This window comes from Dermacentor albipictus, chromosome 9 (genome assembly GCF_038994185.2).
Source record: "Dermacentor albipictus isolate Rhodes 1998 colony chromosome 9, USDA_Dalb.pri_finalv2, whole genome shotgun sequence".
Classification (NCBI taxonomy): domain Eukaryota; kingdom Metazoa; phylum Arthropoda; class Arachnida; order Ixodida; family Ixodidae; genus Dermacentor; species Dermacentor albipictus.
Window position 1 is genome coordinate 22434277 of NC_091829.1, and position 10912 is coordinate 22445188.

Consider the following 10912-nt stretch of genomic DNA (forward strand, 5'->3'; position numbering starts at 1 on the left):
CAGGTTCGAACCCGGCTGCGATGCAGTGTCGGAACGCTCGTGCACGTCATGGATTGCATGCAAGTTCGAGAAACTCCAGCGGGCAAAACTTATTCTCGTGATTGCTGCTACGGCGTGCATCATAGTCAGATAACAGTTCGGCGCTTAAAATCCGCAGAATTCATTTAAAAAAAAAAAAGTTTTTTTTTTGTTAGTAAGCTTGCCGGAAGTTGGGTGTGCTCGAGAACATCCGGCCCCTCACTTTGCAAATGGCGTTTGGACAGCGGGGGGCGTCCTTGCCTTCCTTGCCGCTTTCCTTGCCTTCAGGGATGTAAGCAGGTTTCTTTTGTGTTTTCTCATAATGGCAAAGTTTTTAGCGCAATTAACAGGACAGCGACACAGGACAGCGCGCCGAACCTCTGTCACGTCCCTGTCTTTTTTGAATTGCGCTAAAGGCTTTGCCATCATGAGTAAGCCTTGCCAACTAGCCCAAGAATCAGCCTTCTTGTGTTTTAACGGTATTTTACGAGAAGACAAATCGGCGACATCAGCGCAAGAAGAAAGAAAGCATTAGAAGAGCTGCGGGATCCAGCCGGCATTCGTGTAAGGGCCTGAGCAGTACCGGCTATGGGCGGCACCAGACATCGACACGGCGAGTATAGCGTTCCGTTATTCTTTCCTTTCTTGTTCTCCTGTTCGTGGTGTCTTACTTCTTTAAAAATGTTGTTTGCGAGGCTTTGCCAGTATTTAATCCCATGGGCACAAGAATATGGGCACCGTGCATTATTATTCGACGCTTCTAAGTTTCGGGGTGTTCTGTGTTTTCAAGCATTTGTAAATTTGTAGAATGTACTGCGCATATGTACTCTGTTAAAGTTCGAGGGATACTCAATCTGGCGTGGAGTGAAACGAGATGGAAGAGGGACAGTACGTTAGTAAAAGAAAAAAAAAAAAGACTGCTCAAGGTATTTGTAGACCAGGAATTTTAGATGTTTTATTTCCGCGTTATTCAGCGTCTGCCTCAGACTCCTAATAACAAAAAGGGGGAAAAATGTGGTTCCTGACCAAATGATAATTATTACTGGCCAAAATTCATAGATGTGCTGGAAATTCAAATTTACGCAATAATTGTCGGCAGAATAACGACAGTGTAATAAAAAGCAATACAAGTATGTTCCACGTGTAGACTAAACTGTTGATTCATCTCAGGGAACGCAACTAAAGAAACTTAATTTAAGTAATAAAGATTTATTTCAAAACACCTAGTGTAATTGCAGACTCGAGGTCAGCTAGAAGTGAAACCATTGTCCCCTGCCAGAAATTCTGCGGCTCGCATCAGCCTCGAGAATCGGAATGGTAATTCATTAAAACTTCTATCTGGGCATACTTGATCCGAATATTATAACAGCGCTAACAACCACATGGGTGGTTGCATGTGTTAGCGCCGTTATAATTTTCAAATCGAGAATCGGGACGTGCAGTAACGTGTTTTCCTGCTGCGGTGAATTTGTTCCCACAGCCATCGTAAACACGCATTACGGAAACAATGCTGGCGTAGCAATGCACTTGTCCTCATATCGTATTGTCAACATTTCGCGAGACATTTGCGAGGCACAATGCTTCTAATAAATGGTTGCGCTTAAAGCACTAGCTAATTTCTATCGTAAAATTGCAACTTTTCCTTGACCATTTAAACAGCAATTATAAATTAATTGATATTTTTAAATTTGTTAGTTAATGCTATTTAGGTTTCAGACAGTCGCCGTGGAAACACGTTGTATGTGTATCCTCCCTTGCTCAATCGATGTAAAAAAAATGTTGCGTGCCTCGCTCAGACAATGCCGTTTGCGTATCATTTTGTTCTCTTTTTAGTGAAAGGTACCTCTCTCCACGTGGCCGGGCTTACTCCCTAAAAACGTATTATATACAAGCAGTGACTTGCCGTTTAATTAATCCTGTTGTACCCAAACACAGCTACACATTCATGAAAATAAAAGCAACTTGTTCACTTTTATTTCTAGCCATGGACAATACATTTGTACCAAAGATAATAATAAAAAGACAGATTAAAATGCTGTTTCAGTAAAAGCTTAATTAGTGTAGTAATGATTTCTTCAGTAATTGCTGTTCTACGCTATCCACGGCTGACACCTCGCTCCAGCGTATTAAAGACGCTGGTATAGGCTACGAGTTGGGTTCATTTGCTTAAATTTAATTTTTTGAGTTGCGAAACTCGTCTAGTATAAATGATACGTTGGACATTACGGGGTGAAGGCTCACTTTTACGAGATAATAATTACAGTCAAGTCTCACGAGCTACGACATACACGATCGCGTGGTTGCGCGACACATCGGCACGATTGATAAGAAGAGTTACCCGCGCGAATTGCGTCAGGCAGCTTAAATTTGACTGCGAGTGACACGCAAGCGATGGCCACGAGCGAGCCTTCCTTTTTTAAATTCTTTTCGTCAACTCGAAGTGCGGGAATGCTTATAGTTTCGAGGGCGCTCTTGCGATGACGCTGACGGTTAGAATCGCGCAACCAGGTTTAAAACCTCTTTGTCTTCGAGAAAGTTCGTGAACTATGTAGTATCCACTCTCGAAGCAGGAGGGGGACAGCGTTGTACAGAACCCTTCTCGTGACAAACACGCAAGCAACAGCTCCCACGGTGACTTCTGTGAAAGCCGCACCTCGGAGGAGGTGAGCCTTTGTTTTCGAGCGTGCCTCTTAAAATGCGGAAGAACAAGGGCGCTTCAAAAAATTTACTTGAATAGGAGCCTAACTTCACTGCAGTTACCCGACCAATCTAACGCCTAGTATGGTTGGTGTCATTTGTGTATGGTTGGTGTCATTCTACCCATTCATTCATAGCGCGAGCAGATCGCTAGGTGCAAAACGATCGCTCCGATCAAGCACTGCCGCTAGGGAAGAGTAACGGGCTAAATCTCACCCATCTGCGTGGCCACGCTTGAAACTAGTTCGCAATATGAAACCCAGCAAGTGTCACCAAGTGTCGTCCACGAACAGGACTCAGAACCACCTGCCCGTGCGCTGTGCACAGCAGATGGTCTGTCCTGTACTTACGGCGCAAAACTTAACACAGGTTCCAGCGAGATGAAAAACACAGTTACAGATATGTTAAAGTTGCATTTTACTAGCACATCACAGTGCATGTCTTTTTCGCTCAGCCTAAGATGCCGGTGGTCTCTGTAGGGGTGAGCCACCCACATATATTCCGGGTGCAGCGTCTTACGGAGAACATAGACGGCAGGCAGAGCTGTCCGTGTTGTCTCGGCCCCAGCTAGCTGTGTTACATTTTCCGTGGTAGAGCAATATTAATGACCGCCTAGAAGTCATTACCGATAGTACGTAACTTAATTCACTCCGGCAGCAAAAGTCGGGCGTCGGATGCGCGACATTAAAAGCTTTCACGCCAGAGCTTACGTCGCCGTCATTTAACTCGAACGTCATCGTTGGCTTCCCGGCCTGTAAACTACACTGACTTAAAAATGGCAAGACGTGCGCAAAGCTTGCGCAAGAGCCGGTTTCTTGGATCCATTATGTTTTGGGTATCTAAAATAGGAACGCTGGTATACATATTATACATATTGAACTATATATCCGTACTGTAAGCAGGTACTGAAATATGCAAACAAGGCCTATGTTAGTTCTGCTGGAAATTTACAAGGTAATACGCACGTCAAAGAATCACAGGTGGGAAGGCATTCATTCCTTGTATTTCTTTCTATCGCAATTTCTTTATCAAAACGGCAAGTTCCCCGAATCGGTGGGCTACATTCGTGTAAATCAGCGTCTTTTTATTCGTTCCTTTTGGGCTGTTTGCATGTTTCGGCAATTTCTTTGCACTGGGACTTCGCCGCAACAGCGGGCGATATAGCCTGCCCTGATATCGCGGCTTGCTTTGACCTTGGCTGCCCTTTTTCGGTGCATGTGGTTGCGTGCAAGAGTGCTCACCTGATTTCGTGAATGTATTTATAGGTTCTGCCGTCGGGCTCAATTCACGCCGCTTTTTCGTAAGGACCGCAGAGTGACTGAAAGAATGCTGGCTGCTCATTTCTATGGCACATTTCCTTGGTTCGCGGTTCGAGCAAGGCGGGTACGGACAGCCAGGTCAAGCTACGTTTACCAGCCGAGGAGGTGAGACCGATTCTTGCAACTGTTTTGAAATAATTGCGCACAATCAACATTTCGCGTAGCAACTGTACGAAGTCTTCTACTCATTTTGTTGTAGAACGCTTTTTTTTTTCTTGCTGTTCGCGAAGTAGGCTTGTGAACCACCAGACGAAATCCATACAGCTGCCAGTCCAATGGGGCATTCCACCGAATCGGATGTCGACGTGTTGATAACATAAATTCCCTCCTCCCACGTTTTCTTATTTCGGCCAATTCCTCGTACTTCAACGTTACCTTCGCCACAGTAGCAGGCGATGTAGCCTGCAGTAATATCACGGGTTGCTTTAGCTTTGGCTGCCATTTTCCCATTCCTCAGTGCATCTGATTCAGGCCAAGAGGGTACGCCTGTTTTCGCGAATAATAATACGTCGTGTCGCCAGGGCGCAACTTTTTCGAAGCCGCCACAAATTTGCTGAAACAATGCTCGCTTCTCTCGTGCATGTAGGGCGACTTTCCCGTGGCTCATGGTTCGAACAACGGGGAGATGAACAGCCGGGCCAAGTTCCGTTCCCCAGGTGACAAGGTGAGCGCAATCCTTTCTATTGCTTTGAAGTGAAGTAATTATGCTCGGTTAACTTTTTCTGTAGCAGCTGTGCCATGTGTATCTTTGGTTAATGTATTGCTGTAAAGCGTTTTTTTTTCCTACTCGAGAAATCGGTGTATCAACCGTTAGACAAGTGCGCTAGATCTGCCAGTTCAATGCAGCACGTCGCCGAATTTGATATCGGCGCGTTGAAAACATAACCGGTTCGTTTCAGATTCCGAAACGCAGTTGAAAACTTGCTAAAGGCAAATGCAAGGACTATTGCGGGCAGCTTTACGTTTGATGACGTTTTGATACATTTTTTCTGATTTGTGCCGTGGCCACCACGGAGGAAAACATGCAATATCAGGTGCATGCCAAGAACGATAAAATTATGCCAAAAGAAAAACGTTACGCAGGTCCAAGGCGCACGCCGGAATTTAGCCGACGCGAAGCTTCACATATCGATACCACACAACTAACGGTGATGCGTACAATCCTATACAACCTATATTACCTATACAACCTATTAAATCCTATACAACGAGTAAATTTACGCAGTGTTTGTGCAGAAACTTCGCTTGGGACAATTTTTATAATTGTGCACTACACGGTTCAGAAGGTATTCCGAAATATGCAAACACCCAGTCAGGCGGATGCACGGTGTGACACGTCTGCGTAGCCATGTCACGAGGATGAAGGCGACGTGTGACGCTTGTCGAGGGATAAGAATGCTGATGACAGGTGCATGCACATGTAGGTGGGACACATTTGTAACCACGTGAAATCTGGACGCACTGGGGGGGCACTTCTAATCTGGAGAAGGTGTAGTTCGGCAGCTCTACGTGGATAATCACACAGGGCCATGTGCCCTCTGTTGTTGTGACTACGTGCCTTGACGCTTGGCCCACTGTTCCCAAAAAGCGATCTTAGCTTTGTCGGGAAGAAGAGTTCCTTCAGCCTTCGTCAACGCACACTGTGAAAGTTATGAGCAGTGGAGATTGCGTTGCCCATGCTGCATTATTAGTGAGACCTGTGTATTGTATAACGTGTTGTTTCCGCCTGTGCACGTTTCGTGTATCGTGGAAAGTTTCGTGTGCGTTGTGTACCTTCCCTCTCATGTTTAGTTCTGTTTGTGGCTTTCGGGAACTCTTCTCTCGTCACGTCAATTTTCAGCAGTTCATTGTGTGCCGCAGTTACTCGAGTTCCATTTAGTTATAAACCTATAAATAATAATAATAATAATAATAATAATAATAATAATAATAATAATTCGTTCGCTAATTTAGCCACTCAGATCGTTCATTAGTTCGTTCCTTAGTTCTCTTTCAGTGATCCATTAGTTGACCCGCTGGTTCATGCGCTCATTCTGACTTGTCGCTTACAATGGAAGTATTCTGCGGCGCTTTCGGCCCAGAACTTCAGTAATCATGCATTGACGTCAAAATCATCATCACATCGCCACCACTTCACGCCCCGCACACTCTCAAATTCCAGCGATCGCGACAGAGGGCTAAAAATCAACCGCGGCGCGTTCTAGCATGAAGCGTGTAAGTCAAGCTACTGTAATTTAGTCCCATACATTAAAACGCGGCTAGACATTGTATCTATAGATGAACATATAAAAGCCGACAACCGTAGTTAACACGTAATTTTTTTACAAGATATGTGAGTCATTGATTTTACTGGAGTTCTGTTATTTAAGTCGGTGCGATAAGCAGTTCATTAGTATCGATTGCAATCCGGGTCGTTCATCGATTCAAATTGTACGACGGTAATATTACCGATCGGAGTGGTCGCTTCCTTAGAGCACCATAACGCAGGTTCGCTTTAAAGCAGTTTTCTTCTGATGTGAATTATATCTGCCAGATTATGCGTCCAACATTCGATAGCCGCCACCAAGCGAAAGTGTTTAAACATGGGGAATTTTATCAGCTGTGGCATTTCGCTCGCGTAACGGCTGCACGACTTCATCATTATTGATCTGCCGCGTCTGGCCGCATAATGACGTATTGCTTGAAAAAAAATAATGCGCTATTTAGCACGAAAATTCATCGCTGGAACCGAGTACGGTCTGCTTGGAGACTACCCACGAAAGTGGATTGACGTTGCAGCCTTTGGCCGTGTGCACCGGTAAGTAAAAAAGGAGTGCCTCGTTTTAAATATTGATTCTTTTTTTTGCGTGCGAGGCATATAAAACATATTCCTGTAGTCATTCCTTGAAAGCGGAAAAAAATTATTATATAATTATTGCCCTTCGAAGGCAATTCTAACGAGACTTTTGTTAATTTGCTCCATTGCTAAAATTCCTAACAGTAGTATATAGCATAAATAATAAATAGTTCTGCCTATTTCTGCATAAATAAAACATCGCGGTAAATTCACTGAACATTAGTGACAAATGTACTTCCAATGACCGAATCAGATTCATTGCATTGGAGACGTAATAAGATATTAGTATCTGGCATAAACAATTGTCACCTATTCGAGGTTTGACTAAGCACAGCCGACACAAGGACATCATTAAAAAAGAATGCGTCCTCAAAACAGTGTTGTGTGTGTGTTTGTGCTTTTCTGTCATTGAGCGTTTTTTTGCACTGTTCTTAGTCAGACACGAATCACAAATTCACCCACGTTTACACCATAGCAATTGAAGCGTTTTCTTCCGACTTTAGCCTTCAAGACGCTGCTCATATTTTTTCGCTCCTTTGGACTTCATTGTCCCGGAACCTACAAGTTAACAGTGAATGTGTCACCACTGGAAGTAACAAAGAGCAGAATCCTCACAAGGTACCTTTCTGAACCCCTAGAACCATGATTTGTTCATTGATCGGTCAAACTTTTGTTTCATCATTCTTTACTTGCATGTTTGTCATGGCTTCATCATTTCTATTTCCAGGAACAGAGATGATTGGTGCGCAAGCCGCCTACGTCAAACCATAAGAAGCCCAACGGCGGCCATCATAATGACAGCACGTCTTCTTGAACTGCGGGCCTCACCATGAAATGTTTGCAAGTTTACCCGATAGAGAGGTCGGAGCCTTATCAGGAAAGCAGCAGTCTAGTTTTGTATCGTACCGAGCGGGAATGCTAAAATTCGCTATACAAGCTAACTTGCTCTTAAGGTCGTTCCATGACAAACGAAGAAGTAACACGTTTAATCCCAACTTGTTTCTTTTCCTGTCATCAGAACGATGACAAGTAGAACAGAACAAGATAGTGAGTTCGTGCTTGCTAATGTACAAACTCTGTCGTCTGTTCTTTGCAAATCAGCTTGAAGGCAATACCACCAACTATCACATGCTTCAGCAAAATTTAAACTGCGCGAGGAAGACCGGACGTGAACAGAAACATAGATGCACACACAGCCTCCTTGTTAAGTCACACAATCTTTGCAGAAGTCCTTGTAAGCACTATTGTCTTGATAACGTTCGCTGCGAGCACTCCACTTGTGTCAAAGCTTTCAATGACGCACCTAAACATTACATGTGCTGCTGAAATATAAAAATAGGATATGTGTTGAAAAATATAGCATGTTTTTTTTGTGATCATACGCTACATACCTTTCGCCAATATATTATCAAAATAATGGGACATTGCAGCGCGAGCTTGCTGGCACTTCATGTTTTCCGATGACTTTTTATGCATCCTTTTTTAATGTAGCTGGACTTATCCAACGCAGACTATGCACGCGTAGTGTGAAACACGCCGAGCAGCACTGTACGCAATTTCAATGCAAGGATAGCCGAGCATAAATGTCGTTGTCTGAAGCTTCGTTCTTTCTTGAAGCGGCACGCCGAACACGATGGGAAAAATTCGCTCGATTTCAGCTTCCAATTACATTAAATCTCTGCTTCTATATGTTGCAAGCTCAGCGACTGACAGCATGAAGCCCACCTGACCTGCGCGAAAATTGTGAGCGTGTACTGCTTCATTCATCATTAACAATAAACAATGTAGGCGTACTTGTTTGAAGTCTCTTATTTTTGGCAGTTGAAACCTCTCGGTCGTTTGGCGACATAATAGATATCTGTAGCCATGTCAGAGTGCTATACACACGAGTACTGCCATACAGCGGTAATAAAACACCCCAAATCAGCGAGTGGCCAGTGCGACCAGCCGCTAGCGCAGCGGCCATATTGCTCACAACGTAAAGATATTAGTTATGATTTTGACAGCGCCATCTCTAGGTCGTTTACTTACTTAACGACGCCAACGCTACTCTTCCTTCCGTTCCAATGTGGAACCTACAGCTTCCCTTCTCGAAGCATTTTAGGTGTTCTGTGGTCATTTAGCCGTCGTTCTGTCATCTCGTGGTTGTCCAGCGCAGCATGTTGGTGTCTTCGTCACCGACTCGTCAATGTCGCCATGTCATCGTCGTCGTTTCTGTATCTTTATCCTCGTTATTGTGCTGTTCTCGTCACACCACTGAAGTGGTCAGGTCATCGACGTCACGTTGACGTCACAGTAAAGCGACATCACCGTGTCCGGCACGTCGTCGTTTTTCTGCGGTCGACCTCGCGACGTCATCGCAATGTGTTCGGGCTGTAACTCTCATCACGACCTCCTCGCCATTTGTGTCGTACTTCAACGCCGTTATCACCGTTCACAATGTGTGGCCTTCGTTAAACCCTTGTCACCTCCATTTGTGCTTTTTCTCACGCACACGCACACGCATGTACAAATTATTCTCCTTGCACTAAGGTTGAATCGTCTGGTAACAAGGCGGGGACGTCCCCATTAGGGCGCATGCAGATGGCTACCCGCACAGTGGAGACTAGAGTAACGATCACGTAAGCAACCTCAACAACGCAGTAGGACCAACCTTTATATGCGCAATCAACAGGTTGCGCAAATTTTTAGATACGTGTGTATATTAAAGTGTAACTTTCTTTCCCTGCCCATCCGTGTTGGGCGTGCCTGCTGCTGGGTTGGTCGGCACTTCGACGCGTGTGTAATATATATATATATATATATATATATATATATATATATATATATATATATATATATATATATATATATATATCCAAAACAAACAGACGTCCTAATGAGTAAGCGCATTTGTGCAGTCGATTTTCTTTGAATTAGCCATTCGGTATGTTCCCCTGGTTGTGTGCCTATTCTTGGCCAATCCTGCAGAACGGTTATGTGTCCCTGCGAAACCAAAAGTACAGGATTCTAAACGTATCTAGATATGTCTTACTTTTCTGTGCAGACACCTGTCATCGCCATTCTTGCATCGACAAGCACAAGTCGCCTATGTACGCGTGACATCGCAGGGCATATTTCTAATGCTGTGTAGCCGCCTGATTTGTGGTTGGAAATTGGTCATAGCTGGTGGACGGTGTAGTCTACAGACATAAAATATTGCACGAGATTGAAATTGCAACCATCATGGTGGATAAACACATACAGTGTATGAGATTAAAGGCTGCAAAGGATAAAAGAAAGTACAATCTTGCGCATCGACGTTTTATGTATAGCATTTATCGACACGCTTCACTTAAGCTTCGCTCAACATAGATTCCAAAAAAAAAACACCCGATCGGCATATTTTATTCGTCTGTCGCGCATCAGACATTTCGGAACTGGTTCATAGAGGTTGCACAACAGAGTGAAAATTCTGGAAACAAAATTCAACTCTAGGAAGCTGACTTCTTGTACTTTCCTACTTTTCGTCTACCGTGTTTTGTTTATTCATAAGCCACTGAAATTCTGCACCGTACTGAGGAAGACCATAAAATGCTAGTCAAAATCAGTTTAATTTGTGCTGTTCATCTCGCTACTCGAGGAACCACGTTATCCTACTTAATTCACGACTCATTGTTCATACGACGAGCGTAGCCAGGCAGTTGCAGTTGCGAAACTGGGACAGTCGAAGTAGTAAAAATGTTATAGGAATGAAACGAGTCTATTTGTGCTTTTCACCTCTTGGAATAATTTAAAGAACTGTTGTGGTATAGATGTGGGTGATTTAGAGGATGCATTACAGCTATCGTGATGGTTATGCAACACTGGGTTCTCTATTGGTAGAAATGTTATCAGTACGTCACCATTATAAATTTGTTGAATAAAGACGTTACGACTTTGCTAGTTGGTAATATAATACAAATACTCTGACGGCGCAAAAAACGGGGCAAGTACATACAAGGGATGCGGGCAAAGTAGCGTAATATTCGGCCAAATAATTGAGAAAAGAAAGTAAGATTAT

At 43.8% G+C, this 10912-nt stretch overlaps 1 long non-coding RNA gene across 1 annotated transcript; it reads left to right on the top strand.

Moving 5' to 3' along the window:
* Positions 1 to 235: 235 nt before the first annotated feature.
* On the top strand, positions 236 to 7690 carry LOC135902012 (uncharacterized). Its single transcript, XR_010564364.2, has 5 exons — positions 236 to 631; positions 3981 to 4139; positions 4621 to 4698; positions 7374 to 7488; positions 7598 to 7690. It is a non-coding gene; the product is annotated as an uncharacterized lncRNA (long non-coding RNA).
* The last annotated feature ends 3222 nt before the right edge of the window (positions 7691 to 10912 follow it).